Source organism: Ambystoma mexicanum, unplaced genomic scaffold, assembly GCF_040938575.1.
Source record: "Ambystoma mexicanum isolate Mex_15411 unplaced genomic scaffold, UKY_AmexF1_1 Mex_scaf5, whole genome shotgun sequence".
Lineage (NCBI taxonomy): Eukaryota > Metazoa > Chordata > Amphibia > Caudata > Ambystomatidae > Ambystoma > Ambystoma mexicanum.
The window spans coordinates 13,743,012-13,754,373 of NW_027182466.1; positions in this window are offsets into that span (position 1 = coordinate 13,743,012).

Consider the following 11,362-nt stretch of genomic DNA (forward strand, 5'->3'; position numbering starts at 1 on the left):
ATGGGAAGGAGTTGGATATTACATCTCATGTTATAGGAAGGGTCTCAGGATTGGAATGGGAAGAAGTTGGATATCACATCTCATGCTATAGGAAGGGTCTCAGGTTTGGAAGGGGAAGGAGTTGGATATCCAATCTCATGTTATAGGACTGGTCTCAGGTTTGGTATTAGAAGCATTGAGATATCACATCGCATGCTGTAGGAAGGTTCTCAGGTTTGGTATTAGAAGCATTGAGACATCACATCTCATGCTATAGGAAGGGTCTCAGGATTGGAATGGGAAGGAGTTGGATATCACATCTCATGTTATAGGAAGGATCTCAGGTTTGGTATTAGAAGCATTGAGACATCACATCTCATGCTATAGGAAGGGCCTTAGGATTGGAATGGGAAGGAGTTGGATATCACATCTCATGCTATAGGAAGGGTCTCAGATTTGGTATAAGCATCGAGATATCACATCTCTGCTATTGGAAGGGTCTCAGGATTGGAATGGGAAGGAGTTGGATATCCCATCTCATGTTATAGGAAGATTCTCAGGTTTGGTATTAGAAGCATTGAGATATCACATCTCATGCTATAGGAAGTGTCTCAGGATTGGAATGGGAAGGACTTGGGTATCACATCTCATGCTATAGGGAGGGTCTCAAGTTTGATATTAGAAGCATTGAGATATCACATCTCATGCTATAGGAATGGTCTCAGGATTGGAATGGGAAGGAGTTGGATATCACATCTCATGTTATAGGAAGGGTCTCAGGTTTGAAACGGGAAGGAGTTGGATATCACATCTCATGTTATAGGACGGGTCTCAGGTTTGTTATTAGAATCATTGAGATATCATATTGCATGCTGTAGGAAGGGTCTAAGGATTGGAATGGGAAGGACTTGGATATCACATCTCATGCTATAGGTAGGCTCTCAGGTTTGGAAAGGGAAGGAGTTCGATATCACATTTCATGTTAGAGGAAGGATATCAGGTTTGGTATTAGAGTCATTGAGATATCACATATCATGCTATAGGAAGGGTCTCAGGATTGGAATGGGAAGGAGTTGGATATCACATCTCAAGCTTTAGGAAGGGTCTCAGGTTTGGTATAAGCATTGAGATAGCACATCTCATGCTATAGGAAGGGTCTCAGGATTGGAATGGGAAGGAGTTGGATTTTACATCTCATGTTATAGGAAAGATCTCAGGTTTGGTATTAGAAGCATTGAGACATCACATATCATGCTATAGGAAGGGTCTCAGGATTGGAATGGGAAGGAGTTGGATATCACATCTCAAGCTTTAGGAAGGGTCTCAGGTTTGGTATAAGCATTGAGATAGCACATCTCATGCTATAGGAAGGGTCTCAGGATTGGAATGGGAAGGAGTTGGATATTACATCTCATGTTATAGGAAGGGTCTCAGGATTGGAATGGGAAGACGTTGGATATCACATCTCATGCTATAGGAAGGGTCTCAGGTTTGGTATTAGAGGCATTGAGATATCACATATCATGCTATAGGAAGGGTCTCAGGATTGGAATGGGTAGGAGTTGGATATCACATCTCAAGCTTTAGGAAGGGTCTCAGGTTTGGTATAAGCATTGAGATAGCACATCTCATGCTATAGGAAGGGTCTCAGGATTGGAATGGGAAGGAGTTGGATATTACATCTCATGTTATAGGAAGGGTCTCAGGATTGGAATGGGAAGAAGTTGGATATCACATCTCATGCTATAGGAAGGGTCTCAGGTTTGGAAGGGGAAGGAGTTGGATATCCAATCTCATGTTATAGGACTGGTCTCAGGTTTGGTATTAGAAGCATTGAGATATCACATCGCATGCTGTAGGAAGGTTCTCAGGTTTGGTATTAGAAGCATTGAGACATCACATCTCATGCTATAGGAAGGGTCTCAGGATTGGAATGGGAAGGAGTTGGATATCACATCTCATGTTATAGGAAGGATCTCAGGTTTGGTATTAGAAGCATTGAGACATCACATCTCATGCTATAGGAAGGGCCTTAGGATTGGAATGGGAAGGAGTTGGATATCACATCTCATGCTATAGGAAGGGTCTCAGATTTGGTATAAGCATCGAGATATCACATCTCTGCTATTGGAAGGGTCTCAGGATTGGAATGGGAAGGAGTTGGATATCCCATCTCATGTTATAGGAAGATTCTCAGGTTTGGTATTAGAAGCATTGAGATATCACATCTCATGCTATAGGAAGTGTCTCAGGATTGGAATGGGAAGGACTTGGGTATCACATCTCATGCTATAGGGAGGGTCTCAAGTTTGATATTAGAAGCATTGAGATATCACATCTCATGCTATAGGAATGGTCTCAGGATTGGAATGGGAAGGAGTTGGATATCACATCTCATTCTATAGGAAGGGTCTCAGGTTTGGTATAAGCAGTGAGATATCACATCTCATGCTATAGGAAGTGTCTCAGGATTGGAATGGGAAGGAGTTGGATATCACATCTCATGTTATAGGAAGGATCTCAGGTTTGGTATAAGCATTGAGATATCACATCTCTGCTATCAGAAGGGTCTCAGGATTGGAATGGGAAGGAGTTGGATATTCCCATCTCATGTTATAGGAAGGGTCTCAGGTTTGGTATTAGAAGCATTGAGATATCCCATCTCATGATATAGGAAGGGTCCCAGGATGGAATGGGAAGGAGTAGGATATCACATTTCATGTTATAGGAAGGGTCTCAGGATTGGAATGGGAAGGATTTGGATATCATATCTCATGCTATAGGAAGGCTCTCAGGTTTGGAAGGGGAAAGAGTTGGATATCACATTTCATGTTAGAGGAAGGATCTCAGGTTTGGTATTAGAGGCCTTGAGATATCACATCTCATGCTATAGGAAGGGTCTCAGGATTGGAATGGGAAGGAGTTGGATATCACATCTCATGTTATAGGAAAGATCTCAGGTTTGGTATTAGAAGCATTGAGACATCACATCTCATGTTATAGGAAGGGTCTCAGGATTGGAATGGGAAGAAGTTGGATATCACATCTCATGCTATAGGAAGAGTCTCAGGTTTGGTATAAGCATTGAGATATCACATCTCATGCTATAGGAAGGGTCTCAGGATTGGAATGGGAAGGAGTTGTATATGACATCTCATGCCATAGGAAGGGTCTCAGGTTTGGTATAAGCATTGAGATATCACATCACATGCTATAGGAAGGGTCTCAGGATTGGAATGGGAAGGACTTGGATATCACATCTCATGCTATAGGCAGGGTCTCAGGTTTGGAAAGGGAAGGAGATGGATATCACATTTCATGTTAGAGGTAGGATCTCAGGTTTGGAATTAGAGGCATTGAGATATCACATCTCATGCTATCAGAAGGGTCTCAGGATTGGAATGGGAAGGAGTTGGATATCACATCTCATGCTAAAGGGAGGGTCTCAGGTTTGGAAGGGGGAGGATTTGGAAATCACATCTCATGTTATAGGAAGGATCTCAGGTTTGGTATTAGAAGCATTGAGATATCACATCTCATGCTATCGGAAGTATCTCAGGTTTGGTATTAGAGGCATTGAGATATCACATCTCATGCTATCATAAGGGTCTCAGGATTGGAATGGGAAGGAGTTGGATATCACATCTCATGTTATAGGAAGGATCTCAGGTTTGGTATTAGAAGCATTGAGACATCACATCTCATGCTATAGGAAGGGTCTCAGGATTGGAATGGGAAGGAGTTGGATATCACATCTCATGCTATAGGAAGGGTCTCAGATTTGGTATAAGCATTGAGATATCACATCTCATGCTATAGGAAGGGTCTCAGGATTGGAATGGGAAGGAGTTGTATATGACATCTCAGGCCATAGGAAGGGTCTCAGGTTTGGTATAAGCATTGAGATATCACATCTCTGCTATCGGAAGGGTCTCAGGATTGGAATGGGAATGAGTTGGATATCCCATCTCATGTTATAGGAAGAGTCTCAGGTTTGGTATTAGAAGCATTGAGATATCCCATCTCATGCTATAGGAAGGGTCTCAGGTTGGAATGGGAAGGAGTTGGATATCACATTTCATGTTATAGGAAGGGTCTCAGGATTGGAATTGGAAGGACTTGGCTATCATATCTCATGCTATAGGAAGGCTCTCAGGTTTGGAAGGGGAAAGAGTTGGATATCACATTTCATGTTAGAGGAAGGATCTCAGGTTTGGTATTAGAGGCCTTGAGATATCAAATCTCATGCTATAGGAAGGGTCTCAGGATTGGAATGGGAAGGAGTTGGATATCACATCTCATGCTATAGGAAGGGTCTCAGATTTGGTATAAGCATTGAGATATCACATCTCATGCTATAGGAAGTGTCTCAGGATTGGAATGGGAAGGAGTTGGATATCACATCTCATGTTATAGGAAGGATCTCAGGTTTGGTATAAGCATTGAGATATCACATCTCTGCTATCGGAAGGGTCTCAGGATTGGAATGGGAAGGAGTTGGATATTCCCATCTCATGTTATAGGAAGGGTCTCAGGTTTGGTATTAGAAGCATTGAGATGTCCCATCTCATGATATAGGAAGGGTCCCAGGATGGAATGGGAAGGAGTAGGATATCACATTTCATGTTATAGGAAGGGTCTCAGGATTGGAATGGGAAGGATTTGGATATCATATCTCATGCTATAGGAAGGCTCTCAGGTTTGGAAGGGGAAAGAGTTGGATATCACATTTCATGTTAGAGGAAGGATCTCAGGTTTGGTATTAGAGGCCTTGAGATATCACATCTCATGCTATAGGAAGGGTCTCAGGATTGGAATGGGAAGGAGTTGGATATCACATCTCATGTTATAGGAAAGATCTCAGGTTTGGTATTAGAAGCATTGAGACATCACATCTCATGTTATAGGAAGGGTCTCAGGATTGGAATGGGAAGAAGTTGGATATCACATCTCATGCTATAGGAAGGGTCTCAGGTTTGGTATAAGCATTGAGATATCACATCTCATGCTATAGGAAGGGTCTCAGGATTGGAATGGGAAGGAGTTGTATATGACATCTCATGCCATAGGAAGGGTCTCAGGTTTGGTATAAGCATTGAGATATCACATCACATGCTATAGGAAGGGTCTCAGGATTGGAATGGGAAGGACTTGGATATCACATCTCATGCTATAGGCAGGGTCTCAGGTTTGGAAAGGGAAGGAGATGGATATCACATTTCATGTTAGAGGTAGGATCTCAGGTTTGGAATTAGAGGCATTGAGATATCACATCTCATGCTATCAGAAGGGTCTCAGGATTGGAATGGGAAGGAGTTGGATATCACATCTCATGCTAAAGGAAGGGCCTTAGGATTGGAATGGGAAGGAGTTGGATATCACATCTCATGCTATAGGAAGGGTCTCAGATTTGGTATAAGCATCGAGATATCACATCTCTGCTATTGGAAGGGTCTCAGGATTGGAATGGGAAGGAGTTGGATATCCCATCTCATGTTATAGGAAGAGTCTCAGGTTTGGTATTAGAAGCATTGAGATATCACATCTCATGCTATAGGAAGTGTCTCAGGATTGGAATGGGAAGGACTTGGGTATCACATCTCATGCTATAGGGAGGGTCTCAAGTTTGATATTAGAAGCATTGAGATATCACATCTCATGCTATAGGAATGGTCTCAGGATTGGAATGGGAAGGAGTTGGATATCACATCTCATTCTATAGGAAGGGTCTCAGGTTTGGTATAAGCAGTGAGATATCACATCTCATGCTATAGGAAGTGTCTCAGGATTGGAATGGGAAGGAGTTGGATATCACATCTCATGTTATAGGAAGGATCTCAGGTTTGGTATAAGCATTGAGATATCACATCTCTGCTATCGGAAGGGTCTCAGGATTGGAATGGGAAGGAGTTGGATATTCCCATCTCATGTTATAGGAAGGGTCTCAGGTTTGGTATTAGAAGCATTGAGATATCCCATCTCATGATATAGGAAGGGTCCCAGGATGGAATGGGAAGGAGTAGGATATCACATTTCATGTTATAGGAAGGGTCTCAGGATTGGAATGGGAAGGATTTGGATATCATATCTCATGCTATAGGAAGGCTCTCAGGTTTGGAAGGGGAAAGAGTTGGATATCACATTTCATGTTAGAGGAAGGATCTCAGGTTTGGTATTAGAGGCCTTGAGATATCACATCTCATGCTATAGGAAGGGTCTCAGGATTGGAATGGGAAGGAGTTGGATATCACATCTCATGTTATAGGAAAGATCTCAGGTTTGGTATTAGAAGCATTGAGACATCACATCTCATGTTATAGGAAGGGTCTCAGGATTGGAATGGGAAGAAGTTGGATATCACATCTCATGCTATAGGAAGGGTCTCAGGTTTGGTATAAGCATTGAGATATCACATCTCATGCTATAGGAAGGGTCTCAGGATTGGAATGGGAAGGAGTTGTATATGACATCTCATGCCATAGGAAGGGTCTCAGGTTTGGTATAAGCATTGAGATATCACATCACATGCTATAGGAAGGGTCTCAGGATTGGAATGGGAAGGACTTGGATATCACATCTCATGCTATAGGCAGGGTCTCAGGTTTGGAAAGGGAAGGAGATGGATATCACATTTCATGTTAGAGGTAGGATCTCAGGTTTGGAATTAGAGGCATTGAGATATCACATCTCATGCTATCAGAAGGGTCTCAGGATTGGAATGGGAAGGAGTTGGATATCACATCTCATGCTAAAGGGAGGGTCTCAGGTTTGGAAGGGGGAGGATTTGGAAATCACATCTCATGTTATAGGAAGGATCTCAGGTTTGGTATTAGAAGCATTGAGACATCACATCTCATGCTATAGGAAGGGTCTCAGGATTGGAATGGGAAGGAGTTGGATATCACATCTCATGCTATAGGAAGGGTCTCAGATTTGGTATAAGCATTGAGATATCACATCTCATGCTATAGGAAGGGTCTCAGGATTGGAATGGGAAGGAGTTGTATATGACATCTCAGGCCATAGGAAGGGTCTCAGGTTTGGTATAAGCATTGAGATATCACATCTCTGCTATCGGAAGGGTCTCAGGATTGGAATGGGAATGAGTTGTATATCCCATCTCATGTTATAGGAAGAGTCTCAGGTTTGGTATTAGAAGCATTGAGATATCCCATCTCATGCTATAGGAAGGGTCTCAGGTTGGAATGGGAAGGAGTTGGATATCACATTTCATGTTATAGGAAGGGTCTCAGGATTGGAATTGGAAGGACTTGGCTATCATATCTCATGCTATAGGAAGGCTCTCAGGTTTGGAAGGGGAAAGAGTTGGATATCACATTTCATGTTAGAGGAAGGATCTCAGGTTTGGTATTAGAGGCCTTGAGATATCAAATCTCATGCTATAGGAAGGGTCTCAGGATTGGAATGGGAAGGAGTTGGATATCACATCTCATGCTATAGGAAGGGTCTCAGATTTGGTATAAGCATTGAGATATCACATCTCATGCTATAGGAAGTGTCTCAGGATTGGAATGGGAAGGAGTTGGATATCACATCTCATGTTTTAGGAAGGATCTCAGGTTTGGTATAAGCATTGAGATATCACATCTCTGCTATCGGAAGGGTCTCAGGATTGGAATGGGAAGGAGTTGGATATTCCCATCTCATGTTATAGGAAGGGTCTCAGGTTTGGTATTAGAAGCATTGAGATATCCCATCTCATGATATAGGAAGGGTCCCAGGATGGAATGGGAAGGAGTAGGATATCACATTTCATGTTATAGGAAGGGTCTCAGGATTGGAATGGGAAGGATTTGGATATCATATCTCATGCTATAGGAAGGCTATCAGGTTTGGAAGGGGAAAGAGTTGGATATCACATTTCATGTTAGAGGAAGGATCTCAGGTTTGGTATTAGAGGCCTTGAGATATCACATCTCATGCTATAGGAAGGGTCTCAGGATTGGAATGGGAAGGAGTTGGATATCACATCTCATGTTATAGGAAAGATCTCAGGTTTGGTATTAGAAGCAATGAGACATCACATCTCATGTTATAGGAAGGGTCTCAGGATTGGAATGGGAAGAAGTTGGATATCACATCTCATGCTATAGGAAGGGTCTCAGGTTTGGTATAAGCATTGAGATATCACATCTCATGCTATAGGAAGGGTCTCAGGATTGGAATGGGAAGGAGTTGTATATGACATCTCATGCCATAGGAAGGGTCTCAGGTTTGGTATAAGCATTGAGATATCACATCACATGCTATAGGAAGGGTCTCAGGATTGGAATGGGAAGGACTTGGATATCACATCTCATGCTATAGGCAGGGTCTCAGGTTTGGAAAGGGAAGGAGATGGATATCACATTTCATGTTAGAGGTAGGATCTCAGGTTTGGAATTAGAGGCATTGAGATATCACATCTCATGCTATCAGAAGGGTCTCAGGATTGGAATGGGAAGGAGTTGGATATCACATCTCATGCTAAAGGGAGGGTCTCAGGTTTGGAAGGGGGAGGATTTGGAAATCACATCTCATGTTATAGGAAGGATCTCAGGTTTGGTATTAGAAGCATTGAGATATCACATCTCATGCTATCGGAAGTATCTCAGGTTTGGTATTAGAGGCATTGAGATATCACATCTCATGCTATCATAAGGGTCTCAGGATTGGAATGGGAAGGAGTTGGATATCACATCTCATGTTATAGGAAGGATCTCAGGTTTGGTATTGGAAGCATTGAGACATCACATCTCATGCTATAGGAAGGGTCTCAGGATTGGAATGGGAAGGAGTTGGATATCACATCTCATGCTATAGGAAGGGTCTCAGATTTGGTATAAGCATTGAGATATCACATCTCATGCTATAGGAAGGGTCTCAGGATTGGAATGGGAAGGAGTTGTATATGACATCTCAGGCCATAGGAAGGGTCTCAGGTTTGGTATAAGCATTGAGATATCACATCTCTGCTATCGGAAGGGTCTCAGGATTGGAATGGGAATGAGTTGGATATCCCATCTCATGTTATAGGAAGAGTCTCAGGTTTGGTATTAGAAGCATTGAGATATCCCATCTCATGCTATAGGAAGGGTCTCAGGTTGGAATGGGAAGGAGTTGGATATCACATTTCATGTTATAGGAAGGGTCTCAGGATTGGAATTGGAAGGACTTGGCTATCATATCTCATGCTATAGGAAGGCTCTCAGGTTTGGAAGGGGAAGGAGTTGGATATCACATTTCATGTTAGAGGAACGATCTCAGGTTTGGTATTAGAGGCCTTGAGATATCACATCTCATGCTATAGGAAGGGTCTCAGGATTGGAATGGGAAGGAGTTGGATATCACATCTCAAGCTAAAGGGACGGTCTCAGGTTTGGTATAAGCATTGTGATATCACATCTCATGCTATAGGAAGGGTCTCAGGATTGGAATGGGAAGGAGTTGGATATCACATCTCATGTTATAGGAAAGATCTCAGGTTTGGTATTAGAAGCATTGCGACATCACATCTCATGTTATAGGAAGGGTCCCAGGATTGGAATGGGAAGAAGTTGGATGTCACATCTCATGCTATAAGAAGGGTCTCAGGTTTGGTATAAGCATTGAGATATCACATCTCATGCTATAGGAAGGGTCTCAGGTTTGGAATGGGAAGGAGTTGTATATGACATCTCATGCCATAGGAAGGGTCTCAGGTTTGGTATAAGCATTGAGATATCACATCACATGCTATAGGAAGGGTCTCAGGATTGGAATGGAAAGGACTTGGATATCACATCTCATGCTATAGGCAGGGTCTCAGGTTTGGAAAGGGAAGGAGATGGATATCACATTTCATGTTCGAGGTAGGATCTCAGGTTTGGTATTAGAGGCATTGAAATATCACATCTCATGCTATCAGAAGGGTCTCAGGATTGGAATGGGAAGGAGTTGGATATCACATCTCATGCTAAAGGGAGGGTCTCAGGTTTGGAAGGGGAAGGATTTGGAAATCACATCTCATGTTATAGGAAGGATCTCAGGTTTGGTATTAGAAGCATTGAGATATCACATCTCATGCTATCGTAAGTATCTCAGGTTTGGTATTAGAGGTATTGAGATATCACATCTCATGCTATCATAAGGGTCTCAGGATTGGAATGGGAAGGAGTTGGATATCACATCTCATGTTATAGGAAGGCTCTCTGGTTTGCAAGGGGAAGGAGTTGGATATCACATTTCATGTTAGAGGAACGATCTCAGGTTTGGTATTAGAGGCCTTGAGATATCACATCTCATGCTATAGGAAGGGTCTCAGGATTGGAATGGGAAGGAGTTGGATATCACATCTCAAGCTATAGGAACGGTCTCAGGTTTGGTATAAGCATTGTGATATCACATCTCATGCTATAGGAAGGGTCTCAGGATTGGAATGGGAAGGAGTTGGATATCACATCTCATGTTATAGGAAAGATCTCAGGTTTGGTATTAGAAGCATTGCAACATCACATCTCATGTTATAGGAAGGGTCTCAGGATTGGAATGGGAAGAAGTTGGATATCACATCTCATGCTATAGGAAGGGTCTCAGGTTTGGTATAAGCATTGAGATATCACATCTCATGCTATAGGAAGGGTCTCAGGATTGGAATGGGAAGGAGTTGTATATGACATCTCATGCCATAGGAAGGGTCTCAGGTTTGGTATAAGCATTGAGATATCACATCACATGCTATAGGAAGGGTCTCAGGATTGGAATGGAAAGGACTTGGATATCAAATCTCATGCTATAGGCAGGGTCCCAGGTTTGGAAAGGGAAGGAGATGGATATCACATTTCATGTTAGAGGTAGGATCTCAGGTTTGGTATTAGAGGCATTGAAATATCACATCTCATGCTATCAGATGGGTCTCAGGATTGGAATGGGAAGGAGTTGGATATCACATCTCATGCTAAAGGGAGGGTCTCAGGTTTGGAAGGGGAAGGATTTGGAAATCACATCTCATCTTATAGGAAGGATCTCAGGTTTGGTATTAGAAGCATTGAGATATCACATCTCATGCTATCGGAAGTATCTCAGGTTTGGTATTAGAGGCATTGAGATATCACATCTCATGCTATCATAAGGGTCTCAGGATTGGAATGGGAAGGAGTTGGATATCACATCTCATGTTATAGGAAGGATCTCAGGTTTGGTATTAGAAGCATTGAGACATCACATCTCATGCTATAGGAAGGGTCTCAGGATTGGAATGGGAAGGAGTTGGATATCACATCTCATGCTATAGGAAGGGTCTCAGATTTGGTATAAGCATTGAGATATCACATCTCATGCTATAGGAAGGGTCTCAGGATTGGAATGGGAAGGAGTTGTATATGACATCTCAGGCCATAGGAAG